Here is a 27,676-nt window from a genome sequence, read left to right on the forward strand (position 1 = left end):
TTTCAAACTTTGCATCATATCAGGTATTCCAACAAGCAGGGAATTATACTAAAAATATTTAATCACCAACCAATCCAATTTAATTTAATATATGGGAATGACTTACAGCAGAGAGCAATCAGAATACACAAAGCACTAGTCACCAAAGCACTGCGCCGGCAGGGGGCTTCACCCTGCTATGCCAGCCATCAACTCCTCAGAGTCTGGATCACGGTGAGGTCTAGCAGACCCCAGGAAGAATCTGGGCAGTGGAAGAAGAGTGGCTCATGGTAGCTGCTATTTACTAACCAATTCAGAAGCACTTCACCCAGCAAGTCCTGGCTAAACAAAGGCCTTCTGAGGAGTCACTTTCCCTAAGCCCTTCCTCCAGCAGCTCCGTGTGAACTGCTGCTTTCTGCACCTGTGGCCCAGCAACCTCCTCCACATTGCTGTGCTGTGAGGACCCCATGCCCTCCTTCTTGGTTTACCCACCTTGTTTTGCTGAATATAGGACTCAGTTTTGTCATTTGATATTCGATTCAGGAGATGATATTAAATATATTTAACTAGCAACTAATTCAAAATTTTTAATCACTGGGCATCTTGTTACTAAGTTACACAAAGATTCATATTGAAAGGCCCATTTTTATAAAATTAACATCAGTGACATCCCATAGTTGAGGAAGTACTGTTTTGCAATTGCCCGAAAGTCAGCAAATGGGAGGGGGCCGTGGTAGTCCAAGCATGGTGTGGAACCCCCACCCTCCTTTAGGATACCTCATGTTCCAAGGGTGATGCAGGACTATGCAGTACATCAGCTGCACCATTATCAATTTGGATATTGAACATCAGTAGATGATTAATTGTGTTCTCGATGCTCCTTGACTTATAATGAGGTTATGTGCCCTTAAACCAATTGTAAGTTGAAAATATCCTAGGTTGAAAATGCATTTAATATACCTAACCTACCCAACATCCTGGCTTAGTCCACTCTCCCTTAAACATGGTCAGAACACTTACATTAGCCTACACTTGGGCAAAATCATCTAATACAAAGCCTGTTTTATAATAAAGTGTTAAATATCTCATGTACCTTATTGAATACTGTATACTACTGAAAGTGAAGAACAGACTGGCTGTATAGGTACATGAAGAATGGTTTCTACTGAATGTGTATCACTTTTGCACCATAGTAAGGTTGAAAAATGGTAACTCAAACTGTGGTGAGACAGAGACCATCAGAGGTTAAAACTTAAAGGCAAATCAAAATTCTAAGATTGTTCCTTTGCACCCAGTGGATCACCTACACAAGCCCTGAGGTGCTCAGCTCCCACTTTGGGTGCCACTGCTTTATGCAATAAGCATGTAGTGAGTGTCTCTTATGCACCAGTCTCCTGTTCTCAGGGAACTCACTGTTTAGAAGGGAACACAGACAAGAGAACAAACCATTGCAACCACAGCAGTAAGTAATGTGAGAGGGAAGCACAAATGACTGGGAACACTAATGAGGGACTCACCTGGAGGAAAGAATGTCTAAGCAATTGTTTAGATGGATGTACAGGTAAGTGTGTGCATAGGTGGACAGATGGATGGATGGATGGGTGGGGGTGGGGGGTGAGTGGATGAACAGGTGAGTAGACAGCTATGTGGATGGATGGATGGATGGGTGGCTGGGTGAACTGGTGGGCAGGTCAATGAATGGATGGATGGGTAAGATGACATTATAGAAGGCAGAGGGGAATGAAGTCCTGATTGGGGAATCATCCTTTCCCTAGACTATGAGTGCTGGAGGGTGGAAACAATATCTGAGTCATCCCACTATGCCAGTGCTTAGCACAGGCCTGATGTATGACAGACATTCGAGAAATGTTTGTCAAAGTAGGTGAATCAATGAGAATTAATGAACACTAGGCAGTTGAGAGAGCTCAGCCAAATATTCTTCCCATTGTAGGCCTCACCTTCTGTCCGTGTAAATCAGATATGAAAACACCTGCCACCAGAATTTATAATGCCACCGGTGCTGCAAAAGAGAGACTGTGCTTGGGAACCTGCTTTAAAATTCTCTGTGTGACAGATCTCAGTTAACTGGCATCTTTTCCTTCACCCACTTTAGCTCTCCCCTCTCTGGAGCATGTACATTGCCTTCATGTACATTATCTTATTCAACCTTGGGATAGGTATTGTTAGAATCATGCCCATTTGACAGAGGAGCTACTGAGGCTCAGAAAAAACCTAAGTGACTTTGAAGTCCAACAGATTGGGGTTGAAATCCTGGCTCTGCTGTGTAGACTTGGGCAGCTAACTTTACCTCTCCGAACCTCTCAAAGGTGTAAAAATTAAATGAGATAAAGGATGTCGAGTGTGTGGCACGCAGGAAGTAATTAAGGGCAGTCTCTTTGTTGCCCAAGCAATCTTTTTGTTAAGTTAGTTAACAAAAAAGATTAAAGTTCTGCTTGGGATATGATGCTTCAACACAATAAGAAATATTTCAATAATACTTTTGGAACTTGTAATGTTTGGAATAACTAAAATAATTAATGAGCTGCTGTGGCCTTTTCCAGCTTGGAGGTAATGAGGTTTCCTAGTCCTCTGAGGCTCTGCCGCCCTGCGTACTCCTGCAGCTGTTTGTGCCATTTCTTTCCCTCCACTGTCCCCTGGTGGTGAATGTAGAGACCACATGCTCAGCATCCCACCAACGTTCCATGCAAGGGACCCAACTCATTGTCGCCCTGGCAACACCATCTGGTGACTGTTGTTAACACTTTGCAGAGCAGGAAAAGAGAAGTATGTGCTAAGGGTGTGGTTGAAAGCACTATGGCTGGACCCCACTCCCCTGCTCCACCACTCACTGGCTGTGGGACCCTGGGCATATTAACTTCCCTGAGTGTTCGTTTCCTCATTGGTAAAATGGGTGATACACCCACTCAGAGTTTTTGTGATAAATAAGATAACTCCCAGCACAGGGTAGGTGCTCCATAAAATTTAGCTCCTCCCTTCTTAGTAAAATGAAATATTAAATAGCACATGATTAAATTTCACAAGCTGGCTAATTTGTTTTATAGCAGAGTAAAGGGCTTTGATAGAATGAGTTGCAGAACCAGTCAGTTTTGAGGGAAGGAGGAGATTGTTAGGAAAATCCAGGGCTTGAGGCCCAGCTGAGGAGTATAGGTGAGGAGGAGAAGACATTCAAGATCCAATCTGTGACCTTGAGGAATGACCTCTGCTTGGGTTGTTAGGACGCAGACATCTGGAGGTTACAGGAATCAGCAAAGCAGAAGATGGCTGTACAGATCAATGGGTGGACAGGAGGATGGTTGGATGGATGAGTGCATGAATGGATGAATAAGTGGGTGAACAGGTGGACAGATGAACAATAGCAAGTGTTCTAGCAGGACCGGGAAGAACTGCAGGCCAGACCAGTCCAGGAGGTCTCCCTGGAGGAGGCAATGTTTAAGCTAAGGTAAGATCTGGAGAGTAAGGAAGGACTCACTAGGAGACCAGCGAGAGAAAAGACAGAGGTCAGGCCAGACCACCCTGGGTCTAGGAGTTTCATCCAGATAGACAGGAGCCTATGAAAACATTCAAATAAGGACTAACCAGGTGCAGATGCTGTGTACAACAGCTTAACTTGGCCTCTCTGTGCAGGTTGGATGGGACAAAGAATGACTAGACTTGGTCAAATGCACAAATATATCAAGGCAGCAATTCATGAAAAAGGTATTAGGTAGGGAGTGCAAAGGAACACAGCTGTCTCCTAGTAGTGGCACTTTTCAGCAGAAGCTAGTGGGCCAACTGCTGGGTATGATTCTTCCATGGCTGCGGGTGCTCCATCAGGTCCAACCAAGCTGGCGCCTCCTCCCTGCTGTATCAGGGAAGAAGCAGCTTCTCTTCTTACTGAGAGGCAGCCAGACAGGATGCAGGGCCATCCTACACCTGCTGAGCATGAGGATTACCTGGGAGACCTGGGGAACTTGTAAATAAATTCCTCTGCTCCAGCCCAAAATAGATCAAGCAGAATCTACAGGGTTTGATTGTAGAATCAGAATTTTTTTTCTTTTCTTTTTTTTTTTTTTTTTTTTTGGCTGGCCAGTAAGGGGTATCCAAACCCTTGACCTTTGTGTTACCAATACCATGCTCTATTCCACTGCACTAACTGACCAACCCCAGATTTTTAATAGCTCCATAGGTGATAGAGATGTTTATCCAGGTAATAATATAATTGGTGAGGTGGGAAAGAGCAGGGATTTGGAGTCAGACCAGACCTGGAGCCAATCTCAGGCCCTTTTGAGCTGTGAAGCCCAGAGCAAGTCACCTCACCTCTCTGAGTTTGACTGTCCCCACCTATAAAACAAGCATGACAAACTCTCCCCAAAGGGATGCTGGAGGCTCCCAGCACATAGTAGTGAGATAGGAGTTGCTCAGTTTAGTTTCCCTGAAGTCAGGTTTCAGGCCATTCCCCTGAGTTTCAAACCACTCTTCTAGGGCTCAAACCCCTCCTCTGAGTCCTGAGCTACTGTTCCTTGTTGCACCTATTTTCAGCACCAACACACGGAGATTGAGACTGCCGGAGGCAGACACATAATTCCAGTGGCTGAGCATGCTCAGTAGAAAGTACTTTAGTCTATGAATGACCTTCCGCTGGAGTTGCCAGAGAGCACCTAGCTATTTTAAGTGTGTTTGGTGGAATTTGACCACTGAGCATGCTACAAAGAGACCAACTGAGCATGTGCAAGGCTGTGTTACATAACCTGTTATGGAACTGGAAACCACCCCTAAGTTGTCTATTCATTAGATAACAAGAATATGTCTATATAGTTCAACTATAAACATAGAATCCAAGAAGAAGGCGGGGCTGCTGCTCACTCTCTTTGGAGCCAGCTGGCGGTTTGCCAGTGAGGTGTGTATTTCTTACTTTTTGTGTTAAACCTGCCTTTAGCAGGCTGGTGCTCACCCTCCCGAGCCAGCCTGCACTGTGCTTGCAAAGTGTGTATTTCTTACTTTTTTATTAAGCTTGCTGCAGCCGCCCTCACTCTCAGGAGGCAGCCCGCACTTTCTCTGAGAAGTGTATATTTCTTATTCTTTACTTTAAACCTGTTTTTTGCTTTCTACTGTGACTTTGCTCTTGAATTCTTCCATGTGGTGGAGTCAAGAGCCTGGTAGAGGACGGGGTGGGTGGAGGTCAGCTATCCAACCTCCCCAGACCCTCTCCTCCAGTATCAGTAGGTGCTCAGTAGATGGAAAATTAAACCCACGAATGCCTGGGGACCCTGATTGCCCTTACTTTTGCTCCACATACACAGCCTGTGAATTACTAATTAAGCCTCCCCAAGAAGAACTGGCTGGAAATGACTTTGAGGAAAAAGAGGAAAGTCCCCAGCAAGGGACTGCTACAGCAAGATCCCAAAACAGAAGTTGAGATTGGGCCTGGATCTCCCCTAGCCCTAACACCATCTCAGCTGGCTGGTGCTGGAACAGATAGTGGGGCAGAGAGAGTGTGTCCCCGGGGCAGTGTGTCCTTCAGAGGCTCTTCCTCCCTCTGTCCAGCCTCCGGGCATCTTCACCTCCATCTCTCCCCTTCAGTCTCGGGCAAGCCAGGCCTAGCACCCAGGAGAGCTGCTGGCATTCAGCAGCCTCTGAGCATTGGGACCCAGCGGTCTCTCTATAGGTCGTGGGGTGATAGTGTATGTTGGCCTGAATCAAGGCCCTAGAAGCAGAGCGTGGATCTTGAGATGCAGTTAGGAGGTAGGAACGACAGGATTTGATCATTGGTTCGGTGTAAAGAGATATGAGGGGACCAAAGTTGACTCTCTGGTTTCTGAGCTGGATAAGGGGTGAACCAGGAAGGGGATGGTGGTCCCTTTTACTGTGGTGGGACATACAGGAGGAGGAACAGGTTTGGGTGGAGGAAGACCACTAATGTATTAATGGGAGATGGAATAGAGATGTATGGGGGTTAGTTTCAGTTCCAGGTAACAGACTCAGCAGTGGTATAAACACACGGGGTTATTCTGTTTTGTTTGTTTTTCTTCTCCTGTAAAAGAAGCCCAGATCAGCACCTAGGGCAGGGGTTGAGGCTCTACTAATTTATCAAGGACCCAGACTCCTCTCGTCGTTTCGCTCCACCACATGGGACTGCCATCATTAAAATCTCCTCATGATCCAAGATGGCAGTGGAGTTGGGCATCACGTCTCATTCCAGGTAGGAAAAAGGAGGAAAGAGGGGGAGTGTTAGACTTCTCACTGTGTAACAGAGACACAAAAAAGCGTTGCTCAAAGCATCATGAATGCAATGAGAAGCCCACAGGGATCGCACCTCAGCAACTCCCCTGTTAGAAGGAAAACACTGGGTACAGCCCCGATTCAAAGTTAGCTTCTGTTTTTTATTGTAAAGACAAGGAAGTTTCACAGGAAAAATCAGTTGATTCAATCATTTCAAAAGACATGGGCAGTGTGACCAAAGTTATCTATGGCTAAGTATAGCTTAAGCAATGGAAACTAGTAACACAGGTAAAATTAACAATGTGACATTCCAAAGTACAATATGTGAAAAGCTAAGTTGGTCAAACTGCGATCATTATCTAAAATTAACCTCTCCTCAAATGATTTAAGTAAAATTTACATTCTTATGATTAAATCTAAGTATAATTGTCTCTAAAGTTTCCACCAAGATGTCTCTTGCCTTTAGCAAACATTTTTTCACATTTTTTCCTTCAGCAGTTCTTTAAAATCTCTTAACAGGATCGGTATGACAAACACCTGTTAGCTCTAAAATCGTTAAAGTCTACAATCCCATACCTCAGCAGTGATTAGAGTTGATCAGATGGGCTGTGGCCATGCTACCTGTGGGCTATTGCCCCCTGGCCAGAGACTGTTGCCTCATACGTGCATTACCTAAAAACCCTATTCTAAAAATCAGATGAGAATCAAGATTTCTAACCCTCTCCAGGAGGAAACATAGATAGGACCCCAGGTTAATTGAGCTGCTATTAAGGAGCCCTCTCAGAAGCCCCACATGACACTTTCATATCTCATTGGCTAGAACCAGGTCACATGACCATAAGCGCTTTCAAGGGAGGCTGGGAAATACTGTCTTTGTTGTGGACAGCCATGTGCCCAGCTAAACATTGGGGATCTGCTGCTAGATGAAAAGGGGAGAATAGAGGCAGGAAGGCAACCAGCAGCCCCTGCTGTAATCATCACCCCAAAGATGCCCAGAGGTTTGGCTTGAGGAACAGGTGGTTATCTGTTTTTTTCACCAACCTTTCTAGTGAGAGTGCACCATGAGGAGATGCTGATGACAGAGTCCTGCAGGACAGGGAGAGGGACCTGAAGAGATGTGGAGGGAAGTCAATAGAGTGTGAGGTCCCAGAAGCCAGAGAAACCTGCTCTGGAGTAGAAGGGCATGGCCCTGGTATGGACTGGAGCGAGATTGAGAAGCTGGGGGAAGGGGTGCCCGCTGGATTTCACCACAGAGAAGTCACCTGTTAATTTTTTTTCCCCCCACTGGCCAGTTCAGGGATCCAGACTCTTGACCTTGGTGTTACAACACTTCTGTCTAACCAACTGAGCTAACTGGCCAGCCCCTGCCTCTGATATAATGGAGCAGTTTTCAGTGGATTGGAGATGGAGAAAGCCAGGCGGAGGAGCTGGAATCGCAAATGCTCAGACCAAGAGCAGAGACAACTTTTCCAGATCTTGGCTGTGAACAAGAGGAGAAATGTAGGGCAGTAGCTGGAGATGGAAGAAGAGATTTAAAGAGGGTGTAGGAGAGGCAAAAATGTTGTCTTTCCCATCTTAGATTCATTGGCTGGGGCCCTGCAAATTAGATTAAGGAAAGACAGATTAACAAGAGAAAAACAAACAAGTATATTAATGTGTGCATCACACATACACATGGGAGCACTTGGTAATGAGCAATTCCAAGGGGTGTTTAAAATTAGCAAAGAACAATAATTTTGTAGAGAAGTGACAAGACAAAGAAAAGGACTTTGAGCTTCAGGGTGGCAAATGTGGGAAGGCAACTATGTGGGGAAACTAATGGTAGATCAGGAGCAGCTTTAGTAAGGTTTGTTATGTACACTCCTTCCTGTGCCATCTCTAGCTACTGAGGCTCTAGAGTTGTCTCTGGCAGTTAACTTCTGTTCTTCCAGGCAGAGAGGAGGACCTGGACAAATTTAAGTCCTGCTTCTAGACAAATAGGGGGAGGGCAGAGAGCTTTTCCTAAATCTGATTTTTCTCAATTGGTTTCAGCATAACGAGGGGCAGGTGTACTGAGAACGAGGGGTGGAGGGAGCAGCTGGAAGGACAGGGACTGTGTTTGGCGAGCACAATGCATGGATTTCAGATGCTAATGGTGGAGTGGGGCTATGTGATAGGAGGTCTGCAGCGTGGCTGTGGGAGTGAGTGGTTCAGGCAGAAGAGAGGTGAAGGTCCCGGGAAATGAGGCCATCTAGGGCCCAAGAGGTTAGGGAGTTGGATGGGTCAGCCCTGTGGGCACTAGAGACCCTGGGGTGAGGACAGCACGTGGGGCGAGGAGGAAGGCAGTGTGAGGGAGGTGGCTGGGACAGTAGGCAATGTCAGCACTGAGCAGGGGTAGAGGTGACATGGTTATATGGCAGAACTTTCAAAGGAGAAGGGGATTTCATGCCACATGGTTTGGAAAAGCAGCATAGGGAATAGGGAGACCTGAGGTATAAGGCATGAAGGAGCATGAGTCCTGGGGGCTGGACAGTGAAGGCAGGTGGCAGAAGAGGCTTTCGGTGAGAGGGTTAAGGACAAAGGAGTTTATTTCCTGTGAAACAAGGGTTGCAGAGGGCTAGTGGGGGGACTGGCTGCTCCTCAGCACAGGGTAAGGAACCGATGGCTCAGCAGGATGCACAGAATGTATAGCACCCAGGATGCCGGTGCTCTCTCTGTCCCTCCCTCAAGCCAGACGCAACTAATAAATCATTACACTCTTCCCTGGCGAACCCTGCAAGCGCCTCCCAGGCCTCAACGCAGTTTTCCTGGGAAGTCACCACCGATGGACTAGATCAGGGGTGGACAAACTACAGTCCACAGGCCACATCCGGCCCACCGCCTGTTTTTGTAAATGAAGTTTATTGTGACACAGCCACACCCACTCACTTACCTATTGACTATGACGCTTCATGCCACCAGGGCAGAGGCAAGCAGCTGTGACAGAGATGGGGTAGCCCGAAAGCCTAAAATACTTATCTGGCTCCTTAAAAATTTTGCTTGATTAAAGTCTACATGAAGGATTAAACACACTTTCTCTCCCTGGATTAGAGTAATACCCTGCTCAGGGCTAAAAGCATTTTTTAAATTATTCCTATTTTTATTTTCTTTTTTAATGCTGAAAAAGTGACACAGTAAATTGTAAAAATGTGTGCTAATCTTCAATGTACAACCAATGGATTTTTACATATGCATACATTCATGTAACCACCACCTAAATCATGATAAAGTATATTTCTAGTCCCTTCTAGGTTTCTTTGTGCCCTTCCCAGTCAATACCCCACTCTGAAGTCACCTATACTCTGACCTCCATCACCATTAGTTTTCTCTGTTCTTGAACTTTATATGAGTGGAATGATGTAATACGTGGCCTTTTGTGTCCGACTTCTTTCATTCGTCATAGGTCTGTGAGATCCGTCCATGTGGTTGCATGTATCTGTACTTTATTCCTTTTTACCGCCGTGGGTATTCCATCGAATGGATATTTACAGATTTTTATCTAGTCTCCTCCTGATGGGCAATTGGGTTGTTTCCAGTGTGGGTCTGTAATGAAAAATGTTCTGGTGAACAGCCTTACACATGTCTTTTGCCAGATGTATGCACTCATTTCTCTTGAGTTTACAAAGGTACTTCAAAAAGTTCGTGGAAAAAATAGAATTGAAAGATAACATGAATCTTCTCATAAACTTTTTGAAGTACTCTCATACACCTAGAAATAGAATTTCTGGGTCATGGCGTAGATGTTTATTTTAGTAAATACTGTCAGTTTTCCAAAATTGTACCAATTTATGCCTCATCTACAAACTACCTTTAAGTGGCATGAAAACCTTAGTTTCACTTGACTGATGTGTCCTTAAGGTGAGCTCTTCCATATTATTGAGCAGATGAAGATAATGCCAGAGCCAGTAGACCTGGAACTCACAGCGAGAAGGCTATCATGCCAACCTGGTATGAATGCAAATCAACTGGCCATCACTAATACCATATGAAATGGACAATGCCTCCCTGGCCACCAGGGTCTGGGGATCCAGGCCTCGGTAGGCTGGAGTTCTTGGGCCACACAGAATGTTGTCTATCAGTGTTTGGTTCACACTAACCATACTCTAGGAGACTGAATACATTCCCCTGGATGGGAATTTATTCACAGCAGTGGGATCCTGATCTGAAGCCAGAAAGGCTCCAGATCCTTCTCAAATAAGCACCTTCCTAGTAGCAATGTGCTCAGAAGACAAAGTCTGGACCACTCAGCTTCTTAGGGAGCATGGACCCTGAATCAGAGTCTTAAGATAATCTCCCACTCCATGGCTGAGGTCACTCTCTAGTGGCAAGATTGCCCAGGACCCCTTTGTTCAGGGTCGCTCCTCCTTAGATGATAACATTGTTGTCTCTCTGAACCCCAGATTTTCTTTGCTGCCCACACACTCTCTACTGCAAACTTCTTGAGATGGGTTCATGTCCCTGAATTAGCAACAGTTTGTCTGTGCTACTCCAGCCCAGGAGACATTCTTTTTGGATTTCACTCACAGATCTTAGAGTTCTGAGGGCCTCTTATTAGTTGCCATATGAGTTTGATTTGACACAAAGTGTGTTTCCATCCCTGTCTTAGTTTGTTTGAGCTACTATAACAAAATACCATAAATTGGGTGGCTTACAAACAGCAGTAATTTATGTCTCACAGTTCTGGAGGCTGGGAATTCCAAGATTAAAGTGCTGGGAGATTTGGTGTCTGGTCAGGGCACACTTCCAGGTTGATAAATGGCTGTGTTTTGGCAGTGTCTTCACATGGCAGAAGGGGAGAATTCTGGTCTCTTCAGCTCTTACTAAGGGCATTTACCCCATTCATGAGGACTCCATCCTCATGAATTAATCACTTCCCAAAAGGCCCCACATCCTAATATCATCACATTGGGAATTAGGTTTGCACATATGAATTTCGGGAGGACACAAATATTCAGTCCATAGCAATTCCCTTTGGGACATCTGAGTCTAGCAGGAAAATAGATGCACAAGTCAAGAGCTTAGGAGATCTGGTTGGACCAGGATTCAGATTTGGTAAAAGAAGTGGATGATGTAACTCAGGGTACATAAGTGAGACAGCTAAAAAGTTAACCTTGAAGAACACATTGACATTTTAGGGCAATGAGGGTAGAGAAGCAGGACCTAGCAAGAGCCATGTAGTTTTCTAAAATAGGATTACACCCATTGATCCTGCCAGCATGTAGTAATCATTCAACATATTTGACTGTTTGTTTCAGAAGGCTTCGGGCTGTTAGTATTGGTACCTCAGTGCGCTTCCCTGTGAATTAGGCACTGGGAGGACTTCGGACCAGGTTCTGAGATCTTTGATTGTCAGCCCTGACCATGTCCATCTCAGAGACACAAAGGCAGACCCCCATGGGATGGGAGTGACTTGAGGGAGTTCTTTGTATTCTGACCAAGAACAGGGAGCAAAGTTTACTTGGACATCCCTCTGTAAGACTCAGATGTGTGATTGTATAAATGAGAGCTCGAGAGTAGTGGCAGAGATGGTGCTTTAGACAAGGGACCCAACTTTGTGTGGAGAACAGAGACTAGAGCATCTGAGGACAGAGGACATCTTTGCCTTGTCTCCAGTTTCCTGTTGCAGTGCCTTGCTATGACTGGTGCTCAATAAATATGGGTTACATGGATGGGTGGGTGAATGAATAAATAAAGAGATGGATGATGGATGGATAGATGGTTGGATGGATGGATGAGCGGTGGATGGATGGATGAGTAAATGGATAGGTGGATGAATGAATGAATGAGGGGATGAATGAACAGAAAGATGTTTCAGCCACCTGTCTTCAATATGGTCAAGTATACTGCCTTCCCCTTTCCTGTGATCCAAGCCAGCAGGATCCACTGAGAAATTGTAGAGGCCCTTTACTTTATCTCCTGAACCTTTGGGATAACAACACAAATTTCTTTTTCAACACTGAAGTTTATGTTTATGTAACAAAAAAAAATTGTAGATGTGGAACTCAAACCTTACAGAAATAAAATAGAATTGGGGGATTAATAATATATGTGAAAATGTAAAACTTCTACTATGTATTTGTATGGCCTCTAAAAGCCCACAATAAAGTACTACTCAAAAAAAACCCACCACCTAATGGCATTTGAAACATTTTAGGTTAGTAATAATGGGCCCTATATAATTAATTCATGAGAAATATTTTCTGGATCTTCCTCCTCTGAAATTTCAAAAAGATGCCTGTAAAACAATATATATTCCTGTATATGCCAGCATGTAGTAATTATTTGCCTTTGCTGCAAGTAATGTGCATCTCAGCAGCACTGTTTCCAACGTGCTTCATCCCCCCCCCACCTACTCAAAGCTTTTCTGACATGTTGCCTCAGAGTCCCCGCATCACAACTGAACTTACTCACCATTTGTTCTGTCTCCATTCTAGTGTCTCTCAAGTGTGGAAAAAGGACCCAGAGGTCCAGCCACACAGACCAGCACTTTGAACAAGGGGGAAGCAAAGTTGGGAAGGAATTCCTGTACCTGTCCCATCTACTCTACAGGGTGTCCGGGAGCATCCTTGGAGAAGAATGGATTGGGAAGCTCTTTGTCACTTTCCAGGCTCTGATTAGCAATTCACACTGTGGCTATTAGAAGAGGATCATCCTTTCAGAGAAACTCTTACAGGCTAGATCACATCACTCGCCTGCTCCGAAAGCTCTGGAGCCTCCTTTCACATGGCAGATATAAGCAGAGCTCTCTCTGTGGTCTGCAGGGACATTTGTGATCTGGTTCCACTAACTCTCTGAGCTCCTCTCTTACAACACTCCCTCTACTAACTGGGATTTGACCAGCCAAGCTTGATCCCCCACCCAGCCCTACCCCAGGACCTTTGGACTTTCTGTTTCCTCTGCCTGGGGTGCTCTTCCCTCAGATATGCCCATTTTCTCAGTTCTCTGCTCCAATGCTTCCTTCTTCTCCCTGAGATCTTTCCCCACCAACCCTAAGATACCACCCACCTCCTGCCCTAGACCTTGTCCTAATTTCTTTTCCTTCATGGCAGTAATTTATTTATATATCATCTCTCTCCTCAACTAGAAGGAAAGTCCACGGAGGCAAGGACATTGTTTTGTCCAGTGGTGTGTCCGTGGCACCTACAACATCAGTGGGCACTTGTGTTAGTCATCTATTACTATGTAATAAATTGTCACAAAGGTAGTGGCTGAAAACAACACACATTTATTTCACAGTTTCTGTGGGTCAAGAATTTGGGCACAGCTTTGCTGAGCCCTCTGTATCGGAATTTCTTGTGAGGCTGCAGTCAAGGTGTTGGCCAGAGTTGGAATCTTATCTAAAATTCTGATTGGGGAAGAATCTGTTTCTCATGTGGTGTTGGCAGGACTCAGTTTCTTGCAGGTTGTTGGACTGAGGATCTCAGTTCTTGCTGGCTGTCAGCTGGAGCCCACCCTCAGTTGATTGCCAGGGGGGTTCTCTATACAGTAGCTCACAGTATGGCATCTTGCTTCCTCAAAGCCAGCAAAGGAGAAAGTCTGCTAACAAGACAGAAGTTACATCTTATGTAACACAGTCACAGAAGCGTCATTTCATCCTGTTTGTCTTTTCATCATATTCTCTTATTCGAAGCAAGTCACAAAGCCTGCCCACACTCGGTGGGAGGGCATTACACAAGGGTGGGAATACCAGGACCTGGAGGTTACTGGGGCCATTTTAGAGTATCCACCATAGTGCTCAGCAAACACTTACCAAATATTAAATCCAATGTCAAAAGCTCACACTACAGAAGAACTGTGAGACGCAGGATTCTTGTAATTCATCTCTTGCACAAGATAGAACTTCTGTGAAGTTTGCTTTGTTTTTTTCCAACTTCCCTCTTATGCTTTGAGGCCAGCCTGGTCTGCATGTCAGCATGGGCTACCCCAGGTTTTAAGGTTTCACTTAAGAGAGGTGACCCACACAAAGCCCTGGGCCCTCAAGAATCTATAACCCAAAGTTCACCATTCAGAGCTTATTCCTTATCCACCAGGATGTCCAGAGTTGGTGAATTGTATCCTTATTTACCCACACTGGACGTGTTCTTATTGAATGGCACTTTGCATTTATGAGGTCTTGTTGCTAAGCCAAGTGAATAATGCATCTAAAGGAAAAAACCTTATGCAGTCAGGTGAATCTTATTAATGATTCAATTTTAAAAGAGCTATTACTTCAGAGTCCTGATGTCTGTTAAAGAATAATGCTTTTTTTAATGAGTCACCATGACAACAGAGAGACACCCCACCCCCTGGCCTGAATCAATTATAGATTCGTCTACATAGGGGATTAGAGTGCATCTGGTTTATTGGGAATTCTTCTTTGCCTCCTTTGACAAAAGCCCTGGCTTCCTGTCCAGAGCAAGCAGGAATCCCAGCCCATCGATGTTCACAGACAAAGCCGTCGCCATTCATTAACGGGAACCTGACCAGCAGACATTTACTGATCACCAGGCATGTGCAAGGCACTCTCGGGCATTGAGGGACATCACCATCTGAGAAACCAACAGGCCCACTGTGGTGACGAGTCACAGCCACTCAAGGCAGCAGGAGCTACATAGGGCCAACCTGCACAGGGCACCTGAGGCCTGTGCAAAGGACCCTGGCAAAGAATCATGAGGCTGTGACGTGCAGCCTCCACAGTTCTGATCTGGGGGGGAGGGCCAACATGAGGCCCAACAGAGGGTGGGAGAAGACCACCCTGGGCCTTAACTTTAAGCAAACACACCAACAAAGTATTGGGTCACCTTGGGCATGTCACTTAATCTCTTCAGCCTTTACTTTTGCCCCTTACATGAAATGGGATTAAGTGTTTCCCTGCTGAATCCCTGGGACCATGGTGACCACCAAACAGAAGAAAACAAACAAGTGGGCTGAGCGAGGACAGTGAAAAGGAGGAGGTCCAAGTGGGACCTCAGGGGGGCTCTGCTGGGGTGGGCAGAGAGGAAGATGCAGAAGGGCCTTCCAGCATGGAGGAATGTTTCAGCAGGCAGCAAAGGCCGGCTGGAGGGTTGCAAGTGACTGAAGCAGGCCAGCCTGTTGCCTCCAGCTCATCCCTCATCCTCATCCCTATGTCACGCTCCCTGTCCTCCCCATCTCTCCTCCCTGCCCCAGGCCCCTTCCGCATCTCCACTTCCATCCCTGCTTCCTACTCACCGAGCTGTCCCAGTGCCTCCTTTGCTGTTGATAAGAATGAAGCAGCCCTGCCGGCATAACCTGTCACCCTGCTCATGGTACAGAGTGTTCACTTTGTGAAGGGCAATGGTTTCCAAGCCTAGCTGGATTTCAGAGCCATCCCAGACCTCCTGAACAGGGCCAGGACTTCCCCAGGGTGAAGCAACCAGGCACCTAGGCCACTGGCCTGAAGGAGACACTTGCTCTCAGAGCCTTGCAAGGGTGGGGTCTGCCCTGAGGATGAGCCCTCTCAAATCTGCACCCTAAGCTCCTCTCTTGCCTCACCTTTGCCTCAGCCCATCTCCTGAAAACAGACCTCTGCTGGCTTGGAATGTGAATTTCATCCAGTGTCCCTGGAAGCTGTGACCAGGCTAATGCTGGGCACAGGCCAGAGCTGGGTATCCACTGCCTTATAGGAGCACAGTGGGGCCCGTTCAAGCTCTCCTGAGGATCCAGAACCAGCAGAGAGGAAGGGCAGGGAGGTGGCAGGGTGGTTGCTGGAGAGGCACAGCATTAAGACCTTTCTTATTTCTTATTTTATTTTGTAAAAAATATTTTTCATTATTCTATTTTTTGCACCATGTATGGGAATAGTATGTTTATTAAGTCCAAGATAATTCACTGACAGAATGAAGAATCCAAGTTTCTTCATTTAAAACTTAAGAGTAGGGCCAACCCCGTGGCACACTCAGGAGAGTGTGGCGCTGGGAGCGCAGCAACGCTCCTGCCGCAGGTTCGAATCCAATATAGGAATGGCCGGTGCACTCACTGGCTGAGCGCGGTGCGGGCGACACCACATCAAGGGTTGCGATCCCCTTACCGGTCAAGAAAAAGACCAAAAAAAAAAAAAAAAAAAAGAGTAATGTAACTATAGACAACATTAGGTAGACCAGATGACTGTACTGGGTCCTATAAAAACTAGGGCTCTTTCTGTTAGAAAAATCTCTTCTTGCTGGAACTGGCTTCCATGCAGGTTCAGTGGGTTCTGGAGCTAATTTACCACATTGCTCACTGGACCCCCGAAAGTTGCCCATGGTTGGTTAGGTGATGGAAGGCAGTGTGCTCCACATCACTTCATACCGTGTGGGCAGGAAGTCATAGCACACCAATTTCTGACTCTAACAGGATAGCTATCCTGGGCAAAGGCAAAAATTTCTTCATCAGCCACTTCCTGAAGATCTTTTGGCAAGATGGCATTTTGATCCATAGCCTCTCATCTGCATATTTATAGGCCATTTTTTCATCTCGTCACACCGTTCAACATTTTCCCATCTACATAGTAAACTTGAACTTGGCCTGAAGGTGAGGAAGGACTGTCTGCCAGAATATCTGCAGCAGTGAGCCCAGAGTGGAGCTGCCATGTTGTCCCTAACGTTATTCCTTTAATCAAGGTTTCTGAGAAGTCCTTCCCCCCAACTTTTGGGGATTTGGGGAGGAAACATCTTCTGCTTCCTCCAACCTTGACACGAAGCCCTGGGGGTGGCTGGTGGTGTAGCAAGTGTGAGAGCCACAGGTAGCTGACGCTCTGCCCACCTGCCTCCTCTGGCATCCTCTCGCCTGCCTCAGGCCACCTGGCCCAGATAGTAGAGCAGCCCAGGTGCTGTGGCCCTCCCCCAGCCCATCTATGTTTAAACCAGAGGGTAAGAGTCAAAAGTGGCCCCTCTGTAAGGGTGGGGATTCTCCTCTTGTCCACAATTCTGTATGAGGTGGCCAAGGAGGTTCTTTGAAGCCTGCAGGCCATCCAGGAGCACCCCTAGGCTGACTTTGCCCAAAGCCAGGCAGCAGCCCCTACCTCCCTGCCTCCTACCAGGCTCTGGAGGGAGACCCCAGGGGACTCAGGCCCTGGGAATCTCTGGTTCGCATTCAGCAGGGAATCTAGAGAACATGGCCTCTGATCTGTTGGTGAGAGAAATGGGATCAAGGCTGAGGGTCTCTGTACCCCAGATTTTTCCTCAGAGTCCCTCAGAAGACAAATCCTCTCTTTCCACAAAGAGAGGACAAGGCCAGCACACACCAACAAAAACTCTGCTTGGTCGCCGGCCCGTGGCTCACTCGGGAGAGTGTGGTGCTGATAACACCAAGGCCCCGGGTTCGGATCCCATATAGGGATGGCCGGTTCGCTCACTGGCTGAGCGTGGTGCTGACAACACCAAGTCAAGGGTTAAGATCCCCTTACCAGTCATCTTAAGAAAAAAAAAAAAAAGAAGTGTATTAAAATGGGCCATAATAATCATATACAGTGTATATTGACAAAATAAAAATTTAACGAAAAAAAAAATTAAAAAAATTAAAAATAAATAAATAAATAAATAAATAAAATAAATAAAAAAATAAAAAATAAAAGAGGAAAAAAATTTAAAAAATAAAAAATAAAATAAAAAAAAACTCTGCTTGGTCAAACTTCAGTCAGGCTTCTGAATCTTCTCCTAATCCCATCCATGCACTTCCTCATAAAATCCAGTTTTTAGCAATCTCTGCTAAGTCAGTTAAGCAAGAACCACCCCCATCCTCTATATCTGATCATCCTTGATATCTGATCAGATTCCTCATCTTCCCCCTTCCTCCAGATGATGTCTGACCACCCCCGCCTGTCTTCAGCAAGAATCCTGTTAGACTAGTGCTGTGGATAGAAGTTGCATCCCCCAAAGTCCATGTATTAGAAACTTAAACCCCATTGTGACAGTGTTAAGAGAGTTATGACCAATTATGGTAATTGAAAGGAGAGACCTTGAAGAGGTGATTAGATTGTGAGGACCATACCCTAGTAAATGAATTAATAAGTTGATGGTTTAATGGTGGTTGTGGGTGTGGTTCTGACAGCTTTAAAAGGAGGAGTGAGGGGTTAACTCTCTCTCTCTCTCTCTCTCTGCTCTGACATCCACCATGTGACACCCTGCTTTGCTGTAGAGTCACCTCACCAGATGTGCTCCCTGGACTTTGTACTTCCCAGCCTCTGAAACTGTAAGCAACAAATATTGTTCCCCTAATAATTACCCAGTTCTGGGTATTTTGTTATAAGCAACAGAAACAGACTAATATAGCAAACTGGTACCAGAGAAGTGCGGTGTTGCTTATAACAAATACTTGAAAATATGGGAGTGGCTTTGGAACTGGATGTTGGGCAGAGGCTGGAAGAGTTTGGAGGACTCAGAAAAAGACAAAAAGAAGAAGAGAAAGTTTGGAACTTCTTAGAGACTGGTTACATGGTGGCAAGCAGAATGCTAATAGAAATATGGACAGTAAAGGCCATTCTGAGATTTCAGAGGTAAGTGAGAAGGGACTTATTGGAAACTGGTGCAAAGATTACCCTTGCTATGAACTGGCAAGGAACTTGGCTGCATTCTATTCATGCCCCCAAAATTTTACAGGATGTGGTCCTTAAAGGTGCTGAACCAAGGTATTTGGCAGAAGTAATTTCTAAGCAGCAAAGCACTCAGGAAGCCACATGGCTACTTACAACAGCCTACGCTGAGTTATGGCAGAAAAGGCATGAGGTAAAGGCAAAATCTATAATTAAAAGGGAAGCAGAGCATAAAAATTTGGAAAAGTCTCAGCCTGGCCACATAAAGAATAAGAAAGTCAATTCAACAGAGGAAACAAGGGTGCTGCATAGTGACTGTTTGCTAGAGAGATGAGCACAGAGGAAAGGGACTGTCAAGAGAAGGGGGAAAAGACCTAGAAGGCATTTCAGAGATCTTCGAGGCTGCCCCTTCCATCAAAGGCCCAGAGGCCCAGGGAGAGAGAATGGTCTTGGGAAACATGCACTAGGCGCCCTCCACAGGCTCACTGCCTGATGGAGTCTGGATGTTTTGTCCCCTCGAAAACTCATGTGGAAATTTGATCCCCAATGTGGCAATGTTGGAAACTGATTGAGTCATGGGGGCGGATCCCTCATGAATGGATTAGTGCTCTCCCTTGGGGGATGGGGGATTAATGAGTGAGTTCTCACTCTATTAGTTTCTGCGAGAGCTGGTTGCTTAAAAAGACCCTGGCACCTTCTCTCTCTCTCTCTTGCTTCCTCTTGCCATGTGATCTGCTTGTACCCGCTGGCTGCCTGCCACTTTTCCGCCATGAGTACAAGCAGCTTGAGGCCCACGACAGATGCAGCTATCCCAGAATCATAAGCCAAATAAACCTCTCTTCTTTATAAATCACCCAGTCTCAGGTATTTCTGGTATAGCAACACAAAACAGACTAAAACACTGCCCAAGGCCACCTCAGGAAGCTGCTCCTGGCATCAGATCCTGGCTGCTTCAGCTGTTCTAGCTATGGCTAAATTGGCCCCTGATGTGTGGTTGGACCCATAGCTTTGGAAAATACAAACCAGAAACCTTGGCAGCATCCATGTGGTGGTAGGTCTGCGGGATCACAGAAAGCCAGTGCTATGGAGGCTTGGGAGTCTCCACCTCAATTTCAAAGGATGAATGGAAAAGCCTGGGGACCCCAGGAAGAGATTTGTTCCAGGGGCAGAGTCACCACAGACAGCTGTCGCTAGAGCAATGTCAAAGGGAAATGTGGTGTTGGAGTTGCAGCAGAGAAACCCCACCATGGGCCACATCTAGGGGAGCCATGAGAGTGGGACCTCCATGGGGATTTCAGATCTATAGAGCTACCAGCATTCAATGCCAGCCTTTAAAAGTTAAAGCATGGCCAGAGACCAGGACAGCCATAGCCACAGCAGCAGAGCTGCTTGAGGACCTGGAGGCCCTACCCCGGCACCAGCAGGCAGAGAATGCCAAACATGGAGTCAAAGTACATGATTCACCAGCTTTGAGATTTAATGTCTGCCCTGCTGGGTTTCAGACTTGTTTAGGACATGTTACACCTTTCTCTGGGCCTATTTCTCCCTTTTTCAATAGGAATATGTACCCTATGTTTGTTCCACCATTGTATCTTGGAAGTAGATAAATTGTTTTGATTTCACAGATAGGACTTTGGACTTTTGAGATGAAACAATTTAAAACTTTGGGGATGGGATGAATGTATTTACCTGTGAAAAGGACATGAACTTTGGGGGCCAGGGGTGGAATGTTCTGGATTGAATTTGTGTTCCCCAAAGCCCATGTATTAGAAACTTAACCCCCACTGTGACAGAGTTAAGAGCATGGGAAATCCAATTATCCTTGAAAGGAAGGATCTTGAAGATGTGATTAGATTGTGAGGACCATACCCTCGTAGATGGATTAATAAATTGGTGGTTTAATGGTGGTCGTGGGTGTGGTTCTGAGGGCTTTAAAAGGAGGAGTAGTGAGGAGTTAGCTCTCTCTGCTCTGCCGTCCACCATGTGACTTCCTACTTTGCTGTAGAGTCACCTCACCAGATGTGTTCCCTGGACTTCGTACTTCCCAGCCTGTGAAACGTTAAGCAATAAATGTTGTTTCTCTACAAGTTACCCAGTTTCAGATATTTTGTTATAAGCAACAGAATCAGACAAATACTATCAGTTTATCCAGAAATCGCCCTTACCCCTTGTATTAGTCCGTTTCTGTTGCTTATAATAAAATACTTGGAATCGGGTAGTTTACAAGTAGGTGCTCAATAAAGGCAAGTTGTTTTCATGAGTCACTTAGAATTCTTGAGGAAGCCTTTCTCCCAAGAGCAAGACAGATGTGCTGTGTTTCCAAGCTTCAGCTGAGAGTCATGGCCTTCGAAACACAGAAAATCAAGTCCATCTGCAAACTGTCTCCTGCCTGAGGGGCCAGACTGTACACAACCCTGAGGGGCCCAAGACATGGCTCTGCCAGGCTGACCTCTGCTCAACCAACGGACCTTCACCTCTGCAGAACCTTCCCTCCTTTTCCAACCTAGTTAGGGGTCCCCTGCTCAGCCCCCATCACTGTCCCATAACTGGGCTGATCACACTGCAGCCTGTTGCTTTGACCATATGTCTCCCAGACAGGCCTTGGGGGCTGCTCAGGCGGTGATGATATTTGTCTTATTCACTATTGTTGTCAAGATACCCAGGGCAGCACTGGGCATGTCCTGGGTGCTCAATAAATGATTGACTGGGGATCAGAGACTTCCTGAAAACACTCCATTCTTTGCCCACCCCTCCACACTGCCATTATGCTGGCCTCTCGCTCTTCCAAAGGGACTTGGGTTGATTTCACCTTTGGTTCTTCAGGACAACGGGGAACACCCCAGTTGTCCCTGACCTGCTCCTCCCCCACTCCCCCACCCCAGCCTATGGCTCAACTCACCCTCTCTGCTTTTGGCCATTTTGCAACCCAGGAAGGATCCAAGGAAGTGTGATGAGGTGTTGGAGCCAGGTATGATGGGTATGCAGAAGGGGGCAGAGGATGGAGGAGTTAGGGCTCCTTAGCTCCTTGCTCCCTGCAAGGTGAGAATATGCTGGTGCTCTGGGCATTTGAGGCAGCAGCTGAATCTAACACTGCTTTAGTTTCTTGGGCAGAAAGATCTTTTGGGCCCACACTAAAGGCAGGTGAACAGGTCTCTGACACCCAGAATTACATAGAACAGGGAATGACTGGTGTTCCCACCAGCCAGAGTGAGAAAACCTTGTGATACATGGGGAATGGGGTAGAGTATTATCAGAAGGGTATTATCTCAGTAGGGAGAAAAAACCAGGTGTAGACTAAACGCAACTCTGATTCCACATGACAAACATTAAATGAAGAGATTTGAAGAGAGGAAATTTTCTAAGTAACTGATGTGTCCTAGAATGTTACTTCAACTAGTTCACCAAGGTAAATATACAGATGGCAAATAAGTATATGAAAAGATATTCAACATTAGTAAGCACTGATGAAATACAATTTAAAGCAACAATGAAATATTGCTACACACCCACCAGAATGGCTAAAATTAAAAATAGTGACAATACCAAGTGTTGATGAGGATATGGAGCAACAGGAATTCTTATACATTGCTTATGAGGGTGTGAAAAATGGTATAAACAGTCTGAAAAACAGTTTGGCATTTTCTTAAAAAACTAAACATATGCCTACCATATGACCCAGCCATGCCATTCCTAGGTAATCACACAAAAGCAATAAAAGTATGTGTCCTTTGGTACAAGTACCAATACTTGTACACAAATGTTCACAGTAGCTTTATCTGTGATAGCCCAAACTGGAAACAACCCAAATGTCCATCAGCAGATGAATCCGAAAACAATTATGGGACATTCCTATAATGGAATAATATTCAGCAATAAAAATGAACAAATTATTGATACAGTCATCAGCATGGATGAATTTCAAAATAATTATGCTAAGTAAGTGAAAAAAGCAAGCAAAAAAGTATACATGCTATATGATTTCATTTATAGAAAATTCCAGTGATAGGAAGCAAATCAGTGGTCTGGACTATAGTGATGGGGAGGACCAAAGTAGGTAAATTAGAGGAATATTGAAAGGGGAAATGATTAATAGGACTTGGGAAAGGACCAGACATGGGGATAAGGAGGAGAGGGGTATCTTGGAGTCTCCCATGTTTCTTGTTTGCAGACTAGGAAAGTAGGTAGAGGTGCTATCCCCCAAGATAGGAAATGCCAGTTCAGTTTTGGACATGACGAAGTTTGTGGTGCTTTGAGAGGTTCAAGTGGAATCACTGAGTAAGCAACTGGATGTTCTGGTCTGTTGCTCAACAGCAAAGCCTGGGCTAGAGGCAAAGGATCTCAGAACCCAAGTCAACACAGCCAGAGTTCATGAATGTGAGTGATCTGGATACACTGAGAGAAATAGTGACCCCAAGTGGCTTTGGAATACCATTTCTGAAAAATTCAAACTGACCATAAAATAAATTTGTTCTGCTCCTCTTTGGAGAATACCATTGTATTTTCTTTTCATTTAATGGTTTAAAAACTTTGTATACATATATATACACACAAAAATATATATTCACATATATGGTAAAGAAAACACTCGTTCAGTGAAAAGGGTCATGAAATGTTCAGGAGACCTGTCCTAGTCCTGGCTCTCTGACTGTCTTAATTTGTGGTTGAGTTTTGGGCAAGTTAATTACGCTCTGTCCCTTGTTTCCTCTGGGCATGGAATTCTACATTGGCAGTGACTTTCAGCACTTTAAGGCTGTTTTCTAGCTTCCATTTTTCCCGTTTGGGGTCCTAACTGGAAGTATTGGGTGTTATCTGGGTCCGATCTCTCTCCTGGACCCTGAACTCCCGTCCTTATCTCCCAAATGGCCATGAGACCACAAAAGCTCTGTCAGGTCCCCAGTCTCCTCTCCTCTCCTTTCCCATTGGCTTCTCATTGTAAAATGAGAGGGATGGATTCTTGGTCCAATTTTTATAAAGGACCTACTACATACCAGGCACTGCTTTAGATGAAACAGACAGCCAGGGTCCTTACTGTCCTTTTATGACTTCTAAATATGATGTGTGCATGTTCCTCTAGTGGTTGTTTGTTTCTCTTTTCCTTAGAAACATCTTTCAGTTGGGCTCAGAGTTTAGAAGACAAAAATGAATATTTAGATCTATGATTCAGCAAATTACTTCAGTTTTCTGTGATTTTTTGGCTTACGGTCAGGTTCAAAGCCATTTCTTATTTTTAACATGGTTTTTGTGCTCCGCTCTTCCAGATTTGCCTTTCTAATTAAATTTAACCCAGATAGATGGGAAAATGAGTTTGCCCTCCCTATTTGCTCTCAGGAGGGGGAAGGGGTTTGTATAATAAGCCTACTGGGGGTGGGGAGAAGAGATTGCATCTGGTAATAAATAAAATGAATCATGCATACATAATAACAGAGAACAGACCACCCTGAAGCTGGGAGGCCTGGATTGCATTTTTTAAAAATATACACGTGTTAGGGAGAGTGCAGCATTTTTTCAAGAACCTAAGAAATGACCTTTAGCCTTTTGCAAGATACTTATCTCCCTGAGACCCTGGGGTTGCCAGGAGTGGGGTAGAAATGTAGATGGGACAATCTTCTCTCTTAGTATCTTAGTTTGATGTTCTCTATGATGTTAATCAACACAAATCTATTAAGAATAATTTTTATTTTAATCTTTTTGTGTGTATACTTCATATTTTTCCAAGTGTTTACAATGAATGTGCACTCCTTTTATAATCAGAGAAAAACTTACAGTAAATTGAATTTTATAATAATACTTATAATCTGTATATTGTAGTGGGCACGACAGAAGTGTTTTGTGTGGATGTATAAATTCTGCTATGTGGCAGGACTGCAGGCAGCACAGGCCGGTGAAACTTAGGATGTGGTGCTCATAAACCGCCGCTCCCCTGCCCCTAAGGACTCCCTGGCATTGTCATCTGTTACCTCAGTGTCTGTCCTAGACTCTTTGTCTCCCCCATGGCAAAGTCCCTTTAAGTGTGGGGGCAGTAGCTCATTGTTTCTCTAAGTCTACAGTGCAGGACAAAGGAGACTGCAAATATTTGCACGGTTTTTGCTCATTGAATCGAAACTGAATTAAAGATGGGCACCTGCTCTGAGCTCACAGTCTAGGCAGGGATTGCCTGTGTAAAATGGCAGCAAATGCTGCCTAGAATATTCGTGATGTGGGTGAGCCTGGGACTACTTTTATAAGACGGTGAGCTCAGCTTTCAATGAATTTTGAGGGTTTCCCTAGGGTCAAAACGTGTGTGTGGAAAGGACAAAGGAACCACTGGGGATGGAGGGAGACAAAGGCTGTGAGCACATGGCCCGGTGCATCTTCATTTGTACTCTCTAAGTTGACGGGCATCACTTGCTTCTCTATCAGATGAACAATGATGGTGACAGTTATTCTTTTATAGGAACTGATGTGCCGGACACTGTGCTAGGGGCTTGCACTAGTCAGGACTCTCTTGGCTGCAAGTGATAGAAATCTCCAATACTAATTTGCTTGGGGGGAGAGTGGGGGATTTATTGGAACATGCACTTGAAAAATCCAGTGATGTATTGGTTTCAGGCATGACAAAGAGCTGCCTCTCTCTCAACTCTGCTTTTCTCTGTCAGCTACAATCTCCAGCACAGTCTCCCCGGGTGCTAGCCACATGGCCACCAGCTGCTTCAGGCTGACATCCTACCTCTTCAACAACCACAGAGAAAAGAGGTTTCATGGGGCTAATGGTCCTGAAAAGCTTCCTCATATATATTTTCCCTATAGGAACCTTTTCTTTTTGCTTCCCTGTAGCCCCCTCCTCTTTTAAGTCTCAGCAGGTACCACTCAGAACCCAAAGTCCACAGGGAGAGACCTGCATTCCTCCAGAATAGAGGAGGCCATAGGAGTCCTCAGGGAATAGGAAGCATGAGGGAAAGAGACTGCAGGGGAGGAGTCTAGGGAGACTATGATTCCGGATTCCCTGAGCCATCCCCGTACCTCATCTTGACCTAGGGAGCTGAATGGCTCAAAGACAGAAATACCAGATAGGTTGTGCCCACTTCCAGTCTGTGACTCCTGCCCCCAGGATGCCCTGGGCCATCAAAGGAGGGATGTGGCAAGGTGAAGGGCTGGTGTGGCAAATTTTGCAGAGAAATGGTTAGAGCTGGTGCCCCTGAGACACATTCAGTCCTGCTGTGACAGAGAAGGGATCCAGGAATGCCCACATGTTCCCTGTGGCAGGTGAGAAAGTAGCCAAGAGAGAGAGAACCAACACAACATGGGGTCACAGTGGCTGGGAGAACAACAGGGGCCCAATCCTTCTAGGCAGAGTTAGGTCCAAGGCTTGTTGGTTTTCTGCTGGAATTAAAGCCATGAGGCTGTGAGCCTGGATCTGCTGGGGTCTCCCACGGGCCCCAAAGGGTAGCTCGTGTAGGAGAAAGCAAAGCTGGGAGATGGAGAGCTCCTGAGACCTTGGGATAAATCCAGGCCTGAAGCAGACATGCCCTAGTATTTTCATTTACATAAGCCAATTATTTTTTGTTTAAGCTAGTGTGAACGGGGTCATCTATCATTCACAGCAGAAAGCCCACTGACTAACCTAAGTAGGGAAGAGGGAGACAGCATGAGCTGGGGGTAGAGCCCGGCATTCGTGAGACGACAATCAGAGAAGGAGACTGCAGAGGGAAGGAGGAGGTGTTGGGTGGGATGGGGTGGACTGCAGAGGCCTTTGAGAACCAGGCGGGAGAGTTTGGGATGATGCTACACCGGACAGTGAAAAGTTTTTGTGCTCTTGGATTGGGAGAGGCTGTGTCAGTATTCGGAGCAGTAAGAAGGCTGAGGACAGTACTGGATCAGGGGAGTGCTGGTAAGAAGGGCAGGTTAGCAGACTTCCTGAAACAGGTACTGACTGGCCAGTGAGGCTTCAGGTGAGGAAGGCATCCCCAGCGGCTGGGAGAACGGCCAGACCACATGTGCAAATGGAGTTGGTCGCTGGGAAGAGGTAGAATTTGGTGCCCGGTGTGCTGATTTGAGGTGGAAAGTTCTAAGCAGAAAACCGGACAGCAGGTGGGAACAGGGGCAAAATATCTGGCCAAGTGTGTGATCTGGGAGCCATCAATAGAGCCAAAGCAGAGGTCAAGTGACAAGCTCCTCCGGAAAGTGCACCTCAAAAGTAAGTAGGAGCAAATACTCATCAGAAACCACTGCTCAAGACCAGTCGTCCTAGGCACACAAGGGCCACTGTGGACCTCGAGCCGACAGCACAGGCCTCTCTGACAATCGCTGTTGGTCTGATCATCTCTCACGGAGAACTCTTGAGGGAATTCTCACCAGCCTGAACCCAACGTTTGCAAGAAATGACCACAAATACCAGTCGAGCGCTCGCGGATCTTCTGTAGCTCGCTGGGGAGGCCGCGGAGCCAGGGACGGACCTCCCCAGGGTGCTGCGGCGGCGAGAACCGAGACTCGCGACCGTCCGGGTCGGCGCGGCAGGCGGGGGGCTTCACACGCGCGCCCGCCCCAGCACGGGCCTCGGCGGCGCCGGGCCAGGCGCATGGCCCCAAAGCACGCACACCAGGGCCCCGGGCCTCGGCTCGGGTCCCCGCAGTCTCGGATCCCAAGCCCGGCGCTGTGAGACGCGCAGCCGCCCTGCGCGTGCGAGGCCGGGGTCCCTGCGCGCTCGGGGTGCCGGTGCCCGCGGCTCTCGCATGCTGAGACCTCCGCGGACGGGCCGTCCCTGGAGGCTGCCTTTGGCCTTTCCGAGGTGGCGTCCTCTCCACAACCTCCCGCAGCGCCGGTCGCCCTACCCCGGGCGCACCTCAGTCCCGCCTCCGGGGCGGAGCTCGAGCGCCACCAGCGCGGGCGGGTGGAGCCCGGAGCGCGAAGGGGTCGGCAGGGGGCGCTGCGGGGCCCGGCGAGCCTGGCGGTCGGTGCGCGCCGCCCTGGCCTCCA

The sequence above is a fragment of the Galeopterus variegatus genome, unplaced genomic scaffold, assembly GCF_000696425.1.
Source record: "Galeopterus variegatus unplaced genomic scaffold, G_variegatus-3.0.2 Scaffold111, whole genome shotgun sequence".
NCBI lineage: Eukaryota > Metazoa > Chordata > Mammalia > Dermoptera > Cynocephalidae > Galeopterus > Galeopterus variegatus.